Below are 13,347 nucleotides of genomic sequence, written 5' to 3'. Positions count from 1 at the left end.
GGTGCTCATCCTGTGCACTGTGGGCTGGAACCAGAGAGTACAAACATAAGTCTTGCACTTATTTATAGAAAACAACATAAAAATGACTAGTCAAGGGCCATCTAGCCCAGTATTTTGGTTTACAGCAGTAATTCAAGGGAAAATATGACAAGATAAACACATAGTCACATTTTTCCTGAATGCTGTCCCAGTGAATTTGTGCAAATAACTTTCAAAGCCCTGAAAGCAGCAGGACTCTGTCCGTGGCATATTTGGTGATGGAAAACATGTCCCTGGCAATGGAGAACATTTGTGGATACACAAAGCTTTGCTTTTTCATTCCCTGTGCTGTAAAAAGACTGAGGTGAGAGCAGCACCAGGATAGGGGTGAAGGTCCCAGGGAAACAGGAGAGCAGCACAGAGCACAGAAAAGCCTCAGCTGCTACAACTGCTCCTCTTCTGGAGTCAGATTTGGGTTATTTGGGGATGCCAAATGGGACCACTACTCTCAAATAAATAGGATTTTGCCTGAGCTGTGTTACTGGAATAACTCTGTGAAGGATAGTCCTGCTGCATGAGCAGCAAAGGGTGAATCCAGATGTGTGATGTGCTGGATAAGAAATCTGTGTCCCCAAAAGCTGTCACATCTGTGTTGTACATCCTCATGGGCAGACTTCAGATTTTGCTGCCAGGTGTGTTGGTTGTTTTAATGTTTAGCTGCAAAAAACCCAAAAGAGAGGCTACAACATGGATGTGACTCCTGGAAATTTATTTTTTTTTAATCTGAAATATTAAAGGCAACCAAATAATTTTGGAATTTAAATGGTGTGGGAAAAAAACCTTAATGAAGTGTGAAAAGGAATCTGGAACAGGCTCCCCAGGGAAATGGTGGAGTCACCATTCCTGTCAGTGTTCAAAAAACTTTGTAGATTTGGTTGAAGGATGGAATTAATGGTCTTGGAGGTCTTTTCCAACCTTATTGATTCTATGATATCACAGGATCTAATAACTCTTCTTTAAACTTTAGAAGCTACAGGAAAAAATTGCTTTAAATGACTGAAGCTGTCAGTGCAATGTCAAGATCTGGTTCAGATCCAGTTGCAAGGGAAATGTGAACACTGCCAGCCTGTGTGGTGAATATTTGTTTCTCAGACAAGCTGCTTCTTGAACAGAGCTTGTTGAAGTTAAATAGGTCCCCTCACTCCACTTCACTGGAATAATCCTGCAGAGGAACCATTTTTTCCCTGCCTTCTAGCAGAGAAGCAAAGGATCCCATGGATGTATGAAAAGCATCACTTGGAAGACCTTAGTATGTTTAAAGTTTGATTTTTTTTGTACAAAAAAAATCACTGTCCCTGTGGATGCTTCCTTCTGTCTGTGTCCAGCAGCCTGGAAAGGCAAAGCTAATGACAGCAGAAGTGGTCTGACATAGAGGAGGGAGCCTTCAATGAGTCTGACCCATTAACCCTAATCTCATAATTACCCCGCCATTGATCAGGAAGTGTGTGCTAATTAGCAGAGCGTTAGAGCAAGGCGTGAGTCACCAGCCTAATTATCAACACCTCCTCCCAGCCCCACAAAGGCTGTCCCTCTCTTTTTGGGCAGAAATAGCTCACAAGAAGGTGAGAAAATGAGTCTTGTCAGCTGCTTCAGTGGCAACCTGGTTCCAAAAGAATTTATGTGAAATGTTACTATAGAAGCACAGAATGGTTTTATTGTAAAGGAACCTTAAAGATCATCTCTTCCAAGCTCCTGTCATGGGCAGGGACACCTTCCACTGCCCCAGGGTGCTCCAAGCCCCATCCAACCTGGCCTTGGACATTTCCAGGGATGGGGCACCATAGGTTCTCTGGGCAATCTGTGCCCTCAGAGTGAAGAATTTATTCCTAATATCCAATGCAAACTTACTTTATCAGTTTAAAGCCATCCCTCCTTGTCCTATCACTGCATGCCTTTGCAAAACATCCCTCTCCAGCCTTCAGAGTTAGCCAAGCAGAATCCAGCCTTGTTTTTTTGGGTGGCACTAACTAAAAAAACAAAAGCTTGTGGACTAATTCTTATTTATGTTATCTCATTTTCTTATGCAAAATATTCTGCAGCCCCTGCATGAAGTAAAGATTAGCTGTGTAGCAATAACTTAAGACCACCAGGCTGCAGGATCCACTTTGGGTCCACATCTCCCTTGCTTTCTCCAGCCTCCCCCGTGTTCTGCAGGGCTGTAAGTCCTAGTGGCCCACTGTGGTTGATCCTTGGAGAGATTTTCCACTGAATTTCTCCAGGTGACAGGTTTGTTCCTCCTCAGAAGGAATATGGGCTTCATCCAGCCACATGTTCACCTGGAAGGGCTCCTGTGGAGGTCTTAGGGAGGGAAATTGAAAGGTTTCACCAGGAAGGACCAGCTCTACCCCCAGTCCTGTTCTCACCAAGGTAATGGCAGCCTTTGGGAGGGAAAAGCCTCCCTCCTGGGGAATGGCAGGACCATGTGAAGATCACTCTGCTGTCACTGCACAGTCACACCTGGGCTTTATTATAAAACTTCTTTTGGCAGGCACAAGGTCCAGGTAGAGGCATCGCTGTTCCACGTGTTGGTTATCTCCAGGGCAGGAGCTGACTCTTCCCATCCTGAACTTTAGGCACAGGAGATCTCACAGAGCCTGGGGAGCTGGGCCAGATCCAGAGCTCTGACAGGGGACAACACAGAGGAGAAAGGAGCTTTGGGCTTTGCAAACTTTCACTTCTCACTGTCAGTCCACTCACCACGGTGGTGCTTGGGATCAAATAACCTGATTTTCACCTGTAGGATCTTGTGCAGTGCTCAAGAAGAAGAGCCAGAGACAAAGCCATTTAGTTTGACATCAGCATTCCTACAGAAAATAATGCATTTCTAGTCAGTGAGTCAAAATAAGGCATTTTTAAAAGATTGTGTTAGTCAATTTTGCAGCCAGAGGCAATTGCAATGTGGGATTGGAGCACTTCTCAGCCTTGGTCTCCAGCAGTCCTCAGATCCAGGCAATGAGCTCCAAAGTGCAGCCCACATCGAGCCCTTCCTTGCTCCATGATCAGGAGTCAGGAATGGGTACGTGTAGTTCCTCATTTGCCAAATGCAGTTTTATTTTTGGTTTTATTTCTTCAAATTTCTAATGTGGAAGGAAAAGAAAGCAAAACGACAAAGGAAACAGCATACAACATACATTATTTTGTTAATAATACCTGAAAAGTGAGAATAAAATTTCCCAGTATTCCAGGAGCTGTCGTAGTCCAGGTCAGCTCCCACAGCAAGAGATTAATTTGCTAAGAACAGAATTATTCTGCATTGTGTCTTTGAGAACATCTCAGAATTAAATCTCAGGGGTTTGTATGGGCTGACAAATTGTCTGCTTGCTTTAAAACTCAATCTTCAGTCTTGTAACCAACTTGCAACCGGAAATGTTGTCTGAGGTGGTACAAAGTCCAAATAGCAGCTCACCCTGCAGCAAGGATAAAGTTCCACTGCTGCATGTGGTGTGCAGCTCTGTTTTGCTCTGCCCTTGAGATCTTGCTACTTCATGAGCCTGGAAAGCTGAATTTAGAGTGATAATAATGATAATTAATAACTGTACTGGCTTGGAAGCAAAACCAGTGAGAGACTCCAAGTCAGAAATACAATTTAATAGGGAAAAGAAAAAAAAATAATAAAATACATGCAATAGTACTAAAGAAAAATCTCTGACAGAGTCAAAATAAAACCTGACACCCCACTAGTTCAGATGAAGTGGTCTTGTTGAAGTAGTGATCCTTTAGAAAGGTGTGAAAACCAGTGGGTAAGGGTGCCTTGGTGTTCCAAATCTCAGTTTTTACCTAGGTAGGAAATGTTCCCCCTAGGTGGAGCATCTCCCCATGGGATGATGGAATTTTATCAGTCATGCAGTGGGACTCAATGGACCATTAGCAGGAAATATCTCCCTGGAGGAAGAATGGGTTGTGGAAAAGATAAAGAACAGTGCCCCACCTGGTTTTTAACAGATGGCCCATTAGCAGAGAATATCCTCCCTGGAGATAAAGGTCACTGCCCCACCTGGTTTCAAAAGATGGTGATAGAAATGTATAGATGATAGTATGTGTATTTTTGGGCATACCTTTACATGGTAACCTAGGACAATAACCAACAATAATTGCCTTTATGATCTGTTTTTCTTCCATGAATCTTCAGGTGCTTTAGAACTCCTGGGCCAAGTCCAGCACCCCATCTCTCCCTGAACTGTTTTTGTTCACTATTGTTTCAAGCATCACCATGTTAGCAGGCTCTGAACAAGAGGGAGTGGTGAGAATAATGGAAACCCTTTGTGTTGGATAACTTTGTACCACATGTGTGACTCATCTTTATTCCCTATGATTTTGGTGGGATTCCCCTCAGCACTGCAAATCACCACAATTTCATTCAATCCATGTGTAAAATGGCACTGAAAAGGCAATTCTGCCCCAAGTCAGCCTTGAGGATAGGTGAAAGACATGGAAAACTGTGTCTTTCAGGAGTTTTTGTTACTCTTACAAAATATCCTTTGTATGTCTTCCATAGATAAGTCAGAGTAGTCAAAGAACCTGGAAAAACAAAATGAGAAGGAAATAAAAGAAAATTGTTTGAGCAGTAGTGACAGCAAAGGATGAAGGGCAGGTGCAAGAGATGATCCTGCAGTGGATAAGAGGGAACATCTCCCTTTTCTTCCACTGGGAAAAATTTTTGCTGGTTTAAACTCTTTACATGGAACTGTTTATCTCTGTAAATCTGGAAATAGCCACATTTCTGGGAAGATGGCCCAAAGCTGTCATCTGACTAATTTAACCTGTGTTGGAGTAACAGAGAAGCAACTTCTGAGTGGAGAAATTCCCTGTGGAAACCACCCACGGGTAGAGTCAACATGACAGGCAGCCTTGCTCAGACCAGAGCCCACATCAGCAGAATTTGATTGCCATGGCTACTCTGAAGAGTCACTTGTTCATCAAGTTGGAACCTATTAATATACAGAGCTTTAAAAATCTCTGTTATTGTGTGTTTGGAACAGAATCACAGAATGATTTGGGTTGGAAGGGACATAAGAATGGTCACCTAGACCAACCCCCTGTCACAGGGAAGGACACCTTCCATGAGACCAGGTGAAAAACCCCATCCAGCCTGGCCTTGAACAGGGCAGCACAATCCAAGCTTATATTTTTCCCCTGATTTTGGAGCATTTTCTACCACAGTTATGAATCCCTTTGCTCCTGTTGGTTGTCATAAGCCAAACACAAACTTGCCATCACAGGCCACTCCAGAGCCTGGTGTGGATGCTGAGGTCACAAACTGAAAATCATAAGGACCTTTGCATTCCCTGGCACTCAAAGCTTCTCCAGCCAAGCTGCAGACAGAGAGGAATTCATCCCTCCTGCAGAGCTCATTGTTGCTCCTGTTTAACACACAGGGAATGTGAGCCACAGAGATGTTTAAACTCCCTGGCCAAGGTCTTGGAGGAGTCTCAGCCACAGATTCACAAACAGAGCTCAGATATCTCCTCTCCAAATCCTGCTGATGGAGCACTGTCAAAAGCTCCTTGTCCCATCACCCCAGGTAGATTCCTTTGTGATGAATCACTGACAACAAAAGGAATATAATAATTAGAACAATTAACTCCTACATAAGCAAGGCATGATGCAGTTTGCAGAGATCTCCAAGAATTCCTTATCAGTAATTCACATCTGCATAAATGGAAGCACTGGAAAGTCAAATCACTCAACCCCAGGCCTGTCCTTTTCAGTCACAGGCAGGTCTGAGCTCAGAGAGGTCTCTGTGAACTCCTGAAACCCAGCTCTCCTCATGGCAAGGTGCTGCACTGCCAAAGGGGGATGCACATGGGGACACCAAAGGTGGCTGAGAACACAAGTTAATCTTATCACATGCCTACAAGCCATCCCAGAAAGGCTGCTTGCAACACCTCATCCTTGGAGCATTCAGCATGTGATCAAGGTCACATTTTGCATGTCAAATTTCCCAGCTGGCGACCTGGGCAATGCTCATGAGGAATTTGGGTGTGTTTGCATAAGTGTACCTTTATCCAGACATTCAGCATGCCAGGAGGAGCAGCACAAGCATGTCAGCTAGAAGAGATGCTACTCAGGATTGAGTTTAAAAGCACTTTTTTTTTTTTGCTAGGAATTTATGCATGATTGAGAGGAGTCTGCATTTCTCATATCCTTTTAGACTTGGTCCCCAGGACTGGTCTTCAGAAAAGGGACAAAGCCAATGTTTCAACTGGAGTTCCATTCCTGCAGAAACCACACTCAGGCTTTTTGTTTGTTTTCCTTGGAAAAAGCTACAGGTTGCTATGCACAGCATTCCTAATTTACCCAGCCATCTGCAGCAGAAGGATGGTGGTGAATCAACACCAGCTGGAGCTCAGCAGAAGCTTTCAGGTTGCAGTTATGCCAGTCTATGTTCTGAACCTTCTCTAATGGGAGCCTCCCAACTCTTTCTAATATCTGCTGATGTAGATTGATCAGATCCTCACCAGAAGAGCAAGCAGTAGGTCCTGATATTGTATTTATTTCCCAGCCTATAAACACTCCTAGATCACTTTTGGTGTCACTAAGCAAACTGGTTTTAATAATCTCCAATTTTCCTCCAAAAATCTACTCTCCTTTTGGGCTACACGTTCTTCAAAAGCTGCTTCCTTCAATTTTCCAAGACCCAGAGAATCTGACAGCATATGAGACCTTGGGGACAGCAAAGTTTTTGTTTGTTTGGTGTGGGAGCGTGCTGAGATCAGCTCCCAGATCCCTCAACCAGGATGTTAGATTATGTCCAGGACACCTGTAAGATTCCCTGCCCTGTTCCTGGATCACAGGAGGGGAATATAAAGTTGAATATGTACATTTTGTCAAATCTGTGACTTGGTGTCATCCCACAGACCCTCTCATTTGGTCCAACTAATCCATTAAAAACCTAATAATGGTTTCACTAACCAAAAGAATTAAGTGCAAAGAAATATATGGGGAGTTGAGCTACCTGGTCTAGTGGAAAGTGCCCCTGCCCATGGCAGGATTTTGGAGCTACATGACCTTTAAGGGCCCTTCCAACCCAAACCATCTTAGGATTCTCTGATCTTGGCTGTTGGCAAACACAAGAGTATAAAATCAGTCATTGATTGAGTCAATGAATTGAAATCCATCATTTTTGCATCTGAAAGGCTTTGCACTCCAAAAATAATTTCAGCTAAAAATGATTGATGTTTTCTCTGGAGCCCCAAACATCTTTTCTCACACCAGAGGAGTCCTGAGTGCTGCTCATTTCCCTTATGTTGAAACTCTTTAAATGCTCTGTGATGGTTTTATAGATGGTATAAAACACTCACACTTTGTGGTTCACCTTCCCCTTTTCCTTGAGTATGGACTGCTGAGGACAGGGACATGCCAAAGCTTCTGCACTGCCTTTATCTACAGGAGCAGGAGATCTGAACAGAATCAATTTTTGGGTCTTCATTTCATGAAATTAATAACAACATTCTTGACCAGGTAGTGAGGAATGTTTGTATTTTGAACCCCTGCTACACCTGAGAGTGAAGGGCAGGAACACACACACAAAATGCCTTAGAACAACTCCAGCTCCTAAATGGTGGAAAAGATGATTTTGGGACTGGCTGTCAAGGCTCTGATCACAAGGATCAGAGAAATTACTTCTTTCCTTGCTCTATAAATTTGACCTTTCCTAGGCCTAGAACAGTTTTGAACCTCTAAGTTTTTGCCCTGGGAAGAGCATAATCAAGTTCCATTCTTAATACAGGGACTGGAAATTCAATATATCTTCACTGAGTTCAACTGATTTGATTCAAGTTGGTTGAGATTGGAACATGGCATAGAGACAGACCCATTGTTTCAGCTGCACCTGTCCTGTCACAAATCTCTCTAATATTTCTTCACTGTTTAATGTGAGGGATGCTTTGTGTCTGATCACAGGTAACTCAGTGAACCCATATTTGATAAGCTCTCTGTTACAGAATCACAGAAAGGTTTGGGTGGGAAGGGACTTTTAAGACACTCTGCCATGGGCAGGGACACCTTCCACTGTCCCAGGTCCCTCCAAGCCCTGGCCAGTCTGGCCTTGGTCACTTCCAGAGATCCTGGGGCAGTTGCAGCTTCTCTGGGACACTTATCTTTGTTTCCATGTGACCTTCAGTGAATGATCTGCTCCATCTTCACAAGTTTATGCTGACAGTGGGGAAATCCTCCAGGCAGACACAGATCAGACAGAACAGCACTGTAGCTCCCAGTCACTCTCTTTTGCCTGGAGCTTGCTCATTCTCAGGTAACAGTCCTTAGGTATTTTCTTTTTCCTTTCCTAAGAATTTTTTTAAGGCAAATGGCATCAGGTTTTTACCTCCAAACACTGATACTTCTTTTTTCTTTTTTTTTTTTTTTAATATCTTTTTTTATTTGTAGTAAGCCCATGAAAACAAGATCTAGCTACGAATTATGCTGGAAGCATCCTCTAACCCCACTCCTGGAGGGATCACCGGGGAGCCCAGACGTGGCATGGCAGCAGATGGCGCTGAAGCCCTTGGAGCCCATCAAGGAGCCCTGATCAACCCACTCCCACCTTGCAGGGCTTCCCAAAAATCCTTCCCCCACCCTGTCCCCTCTTACAGCAGAACACAGGGAGACCTTGCCACTGAAACCTGGGCATTTTGAGACCGCACATGCTGTGGGTGATGATTAGAGTCCCTAACTGGGAGTATAAAAATGGCAACACGCCAGGGACCACAGAAGATCCCTGTTTTTGGACAGCAGCCCTGTGTAGTTCCTTTCCCACTCCCAGTCTATTTGGAGGGCTCCACACGGCCACAGAGCAGCTGATGGCTCCTTGCTCTGATCTCAGCAATCTCTCCAGAGGCAATTTCCATTTATAGATCCAGAAGTGTGTCTCCAATTATAGAAGTGCTGCGAGGTGGCTCCAAGGCACTGTCTGCCCCTGCCACCGTGACACCCCTGGGGACAGGTGACAGCTCCCAGGTCAGGAGCCATCCCACTTCCCCCTATCTGATAGAACACCCTGTGTCTGCAGCTCTACACGTGATTGAGAAAAGACTGCTGTGACCTCACAGACTTCCCTGTCTGTTCTTCTGATGGTTTAAAAAAAAATGCAGAGGAAAGTATTCCTTTAGCTGGAGGAGGCTGTACCTCATGGTGACTCAGACCTAGGATCACAAAGATTTCTTTGCTGAAAAAAAATGCAAATTTATGTCTATTCCACTGGTGGATGGAGGAAATGCGCATTTCCAGGTGCCCACAGCAAGGAGCAGTGGAAGGATGAGTTCAGGTGGAGCACGTGTCATATTGAAGCACTTTCTGCTGTGACTGAGTTGTGCCTCCTGTACCTCAGAGAGAGCACAGGAGATGGCCAGGTCTGCCCAAGTCAATTGAGTCAAAGGCACATGGGCATTTTGTCACCCAAGTCTGAACTGGACATCACACCCACTGCTTTCTCTGGTTGCTGGGCATCACCCACCTTTCCCTTGAGGTTAAACTGCAGTTTAGCACTGCTGGGGCACCTCAGTTAAATACTGTGAGTTCCTGGCAAATTGGTGTCATCGAGGCAATAAAAGTAGATAAGGATAAAATATGTCCGTAATTGCTTGTGAGGACAGGAGCAACCAGACTTGGGCGAGACAGGAATCTCCACGTTACCCTGAATGCTCCTTGGAGTTACCTGTTCAAATTCAGGGCAGTGCAGAAATACCTCGAGAATCTTATCAGAATAAACCCCAGCTCCATAAAATACTCAAGGTAGCTGTGAAATTCCCTCTTTCTCACATCCTTGTAGACATTGGAAAAAACCTTCCCCCGGGGCCAGTTCCCTGACTTCCAGCAGCCCATGGTTACTCATCACATCACGGGCCATTGTGACCATTTCAGACAGGAAATTAAGCTTCTCACTAAACACCCCTTATCTAATCTCCATGTTCAATATTTCCACCTTGCTTGCACTAAAGACATTCCCCTTCACATCCATAAAGCTGGGGCAGATCAAGGGACAGTTATCACGGGGCTGTGTGTGCTCACAGTGAGGGGAAGCCTTTCTCCCAGCTGCCACACCTCCACGTTTTACCTGCAGCCTCATTAAATCATTCCTTGCATGGAACTCTTCGGCAGTCATGTGGTCAAGCCAGGAAGTTATCCTCTTTAGTCACATTTCATTCTTCTCATTGCAGTTACCTTGAGATAACCAGGACATTGATGACTGCACTGCATCCATATTGATTCTACAAAGTACAATAGGTGTATGATTTTTTTTTTTATGAACAGGAACAAGGACATGTGGTGACAAATCAAGGGGGAATAGCTTTTAACTGGAAGGGAGTAGGCTGAGATTAGGTATTACAAATAAATCCTTCACTGTGAGGGTGGGGAGGCCCTGGCACAGGGTGCCCAGAGAAGCTGTGGCTGCCCCTGGATCCCTGGAAGTGTCCAAGGCCAGGCTGGATGGGGCTTGGAGCAACCTGGGATAGTGGAAGGTGTCCCTACCCATGGCAGGGGCTTGGAAAGAGATGGAATTCAAGTTCCTTTCCAACCCAAACTGTTCTGTGACTTTTAATTAATTGCTCCTGCTGAGGTTTACTCTGGCTGGGATAACCAGGCTGTGTGCTAACTTAATTCATCCCAGCAACATTCCCATAAAAGCCCATGCTGGTGTTAAGCACACCTAAATGTTCATAAGGAGACAGATGGAGAAAAGATGCACATGTGTGTGTGCCAAGACTGAAATGGCATCATCTGTCAGGCATTCACTCTTGCAAACATCTGATTTATGCATTATTAATGCCAAGGCACCCAGATTATCATTTCCAGCACTGTGTACTCATACGTAGGTGAACGTGGGTGGATAGAGATTCGTGTATGGAGAATACTTCAGCATACACACATGAATATGTAAAAATTTCTGAGTGCAAGATTAGAAATGGATAGACAAATGTGTGGTGCAGAAGTTCAGGTATCCAAAAAGAAATTTTGTGCATCTAGATGTCAAATTGCTAGAAATCCCAGCATATTTATAACAAATCTTGGCAGCTCCTTTCCTCCCCTGCCTTAGCAGATAAAAGTGTGCCCAGGTTTGCTCGGATCAAAGGCATCCATCATCCACGAATGAGTGTGTGCCCCCGTGACACAGAGAAACAAATACTTGGATGCTGACTGGCAATAAATAAATACCTGCCAGTGTTTATTCCACACCCCAGGGTGGGGCTGGCACCCGGCTGATCGAGTCCCTTTTGTGTTTGTTTTGTCGGTCTCCGGGGGGTTTCCCGTCCTTTCCCAGCCCTCTGGTGGGGTTTGGCAGGCAGGGTCCGACAATGATGCTCCGTGTGACAGGAAAAGCTGCAGAGGTGGGCTGGGGACCAGCTCATCCGGGAGGTTTAATGAGCGGCGTGGGGGAAAGGAGAAGCATCTCCTTAAATACAGAGTGAGTCAAACTCACCTCTGGCGAAGGGAGAAGAGGACCTGGAGCAGAGGAGGCGTTGACAAGGCACCGTATGTGCTCCCTGTCACATCCTCTGCTGTTTACTCAAGCTGCAGGGATGTGAGCAGAAGTAAAACCTGATTTAGGTCACATATGCCTTTCTCTTTGCTCAGTGCTGGAGTCAAAACATCCCGTGGGCAAGAGGAGGAGGAGACGAGGACCTTGCATTGTCTGGGAGATGAGATAGGATTTGATGCACAGCTCTGGACAAGGAACCAGGCCATTTTTCCCAGCAGAGAGCTGGTTTTGCTTCTCTGTAAAACCTTCTTTTCTATTGTTGTTGTTGTTGATTCATGACAGGTAAGTTTGGCTTATCTGAGACTTTATTTTCATAATCAAGAAGTTTGCATAACTAATGAACTCTGTTCCCAGCTTGTTCTGTACAGCAAACACTAGCTGGCAAGGAATTTGTTAGATTAATGCACCTAAACAATAGGTATGGTTTAGTTCCTCCTCTCCTGCCCACCCAGCCTTCCCAGTGCAGCCTCTGGGCTCTGCATAAAACCACGAGCCCTGGGAGTCAGGGAGTCATTCTGGGACCTCTGACATCCACCTGCTGAGCAAAGCCAGGAGGAGCTGTGCCAGGAGCCCCACTCGGGTAACCCACAGCACCTGACCCCATCTCGAGTGGTTCAGCTGTGGGGCAGTGCTAGGGCCATCACTTCCAGGGATGGGGCAGCAGCAGCTTCTCTGGGCAACCTGTGCCAGGAGCTCACCGCCTTCCCAGCCAAGATTTCTTCATTTTATTAAATCTAAATCTTTTAGTTTAAAACCCTTCCTCCTTGTCCTATCTCTGCCTATATAAAAGATCACCTTCCTTTTTATACCTTCAGGTACCAGGAGGTGTTTTAAGGTCTCCCTGGAGCCTTCACCAGGTGATCACCCCCAGCTCTCCCAGCCTGTCTCCAGAGCAGAGGGCTCCAGCCCTTGGAGCATCTCCATGGCCTCCTCTGGATCTGCTCCAGCAGCTCCAGGTCCTTCTGCTGTTGGTCCCAGGGCTGGAGGCAGCTCTGCAGGTGGGGTCTCACCTGAGTGGGGCAGAGGGACAGAATCCCCTCCCTTGACCTGCTGCCCACACTTGTGGTGCAGCCCAGGATGCACTTGAGCCACAGCCCCAGTGAATTAACTGGAAGGAACCTCTCACCAGGAGCCCACACACAGGGATGGATCACAGAACCAGTGCTGCTGCTTGTCTCTGTAGAAGAAAAAGGAGACTTCAAGCCCTGTGACCAAGCAGTGGGAGAGCTCTCCACCATCTGCCTGCTGCTAAATTAAACATGAGCTTTGCCTAAGCACACGCCAATTACTGGAAAAGGCTGACTGTGACATGTGGTGACATCCTCCCCCTCTCTTCCTCTCTCCCCCCGTGTGAACGCAGCCCTGACTCTGGTTCTGAGCAGCTGAGCCAGCGCCGGGCAAAGATGCAAATCTCAGTCACTTCTTCCACTCACCGCGTGTGACAGGGCTGCAGTGGCCAGAGAAATAACCACCCACTGCTGAAACACTGCTGCACTCACAGCCCCTGGGTTCAGAAATGCATGGACAGAATGCACCTGAATTCCAGCAGTTCTATGGCTTAGGCTGGTTGCTGTTAACCTTTTCCAGCCTGGTGGAGAGTTAGGAATACAGTAATTAATGCCTGGTTGTTGACTGCAAAAGGAGCTGCAAATTTTGCCAGTGGCAGCACCTGCCTGGCAAGGCACAGGTTGTAAATCAAAGCAGCAGTGTTAATAATGCAATGTCAAGAAGCTAAAGAAAGTCATTATCCAGTTTGAATATCAGCTAGAGGTTCTCCTGTGCTTTATGACTCCTCTGGTCTGTTATCAGATAATGATAGGACAAGGAGGAAC

Source organism: Catharus ustulatus, chromosome 4, assembly GCF_009819885.2.
Source record: "Catharus ustulatus isolate bCatUst1 chromosome 4, bCatUst1.pri.v2, whole genome shotgun sequence".
NCBI classification, from domain to species: Eukaryota; Metazoa; Chordata; class Aves; order Passeriformes; family Turdidae; genus Catharus; species Catharus ustulatus.
The sequence above is the reverse complement of the archived record's forward strand: the minus strand, read 5'-3'. Positions refer to the sequence as shown.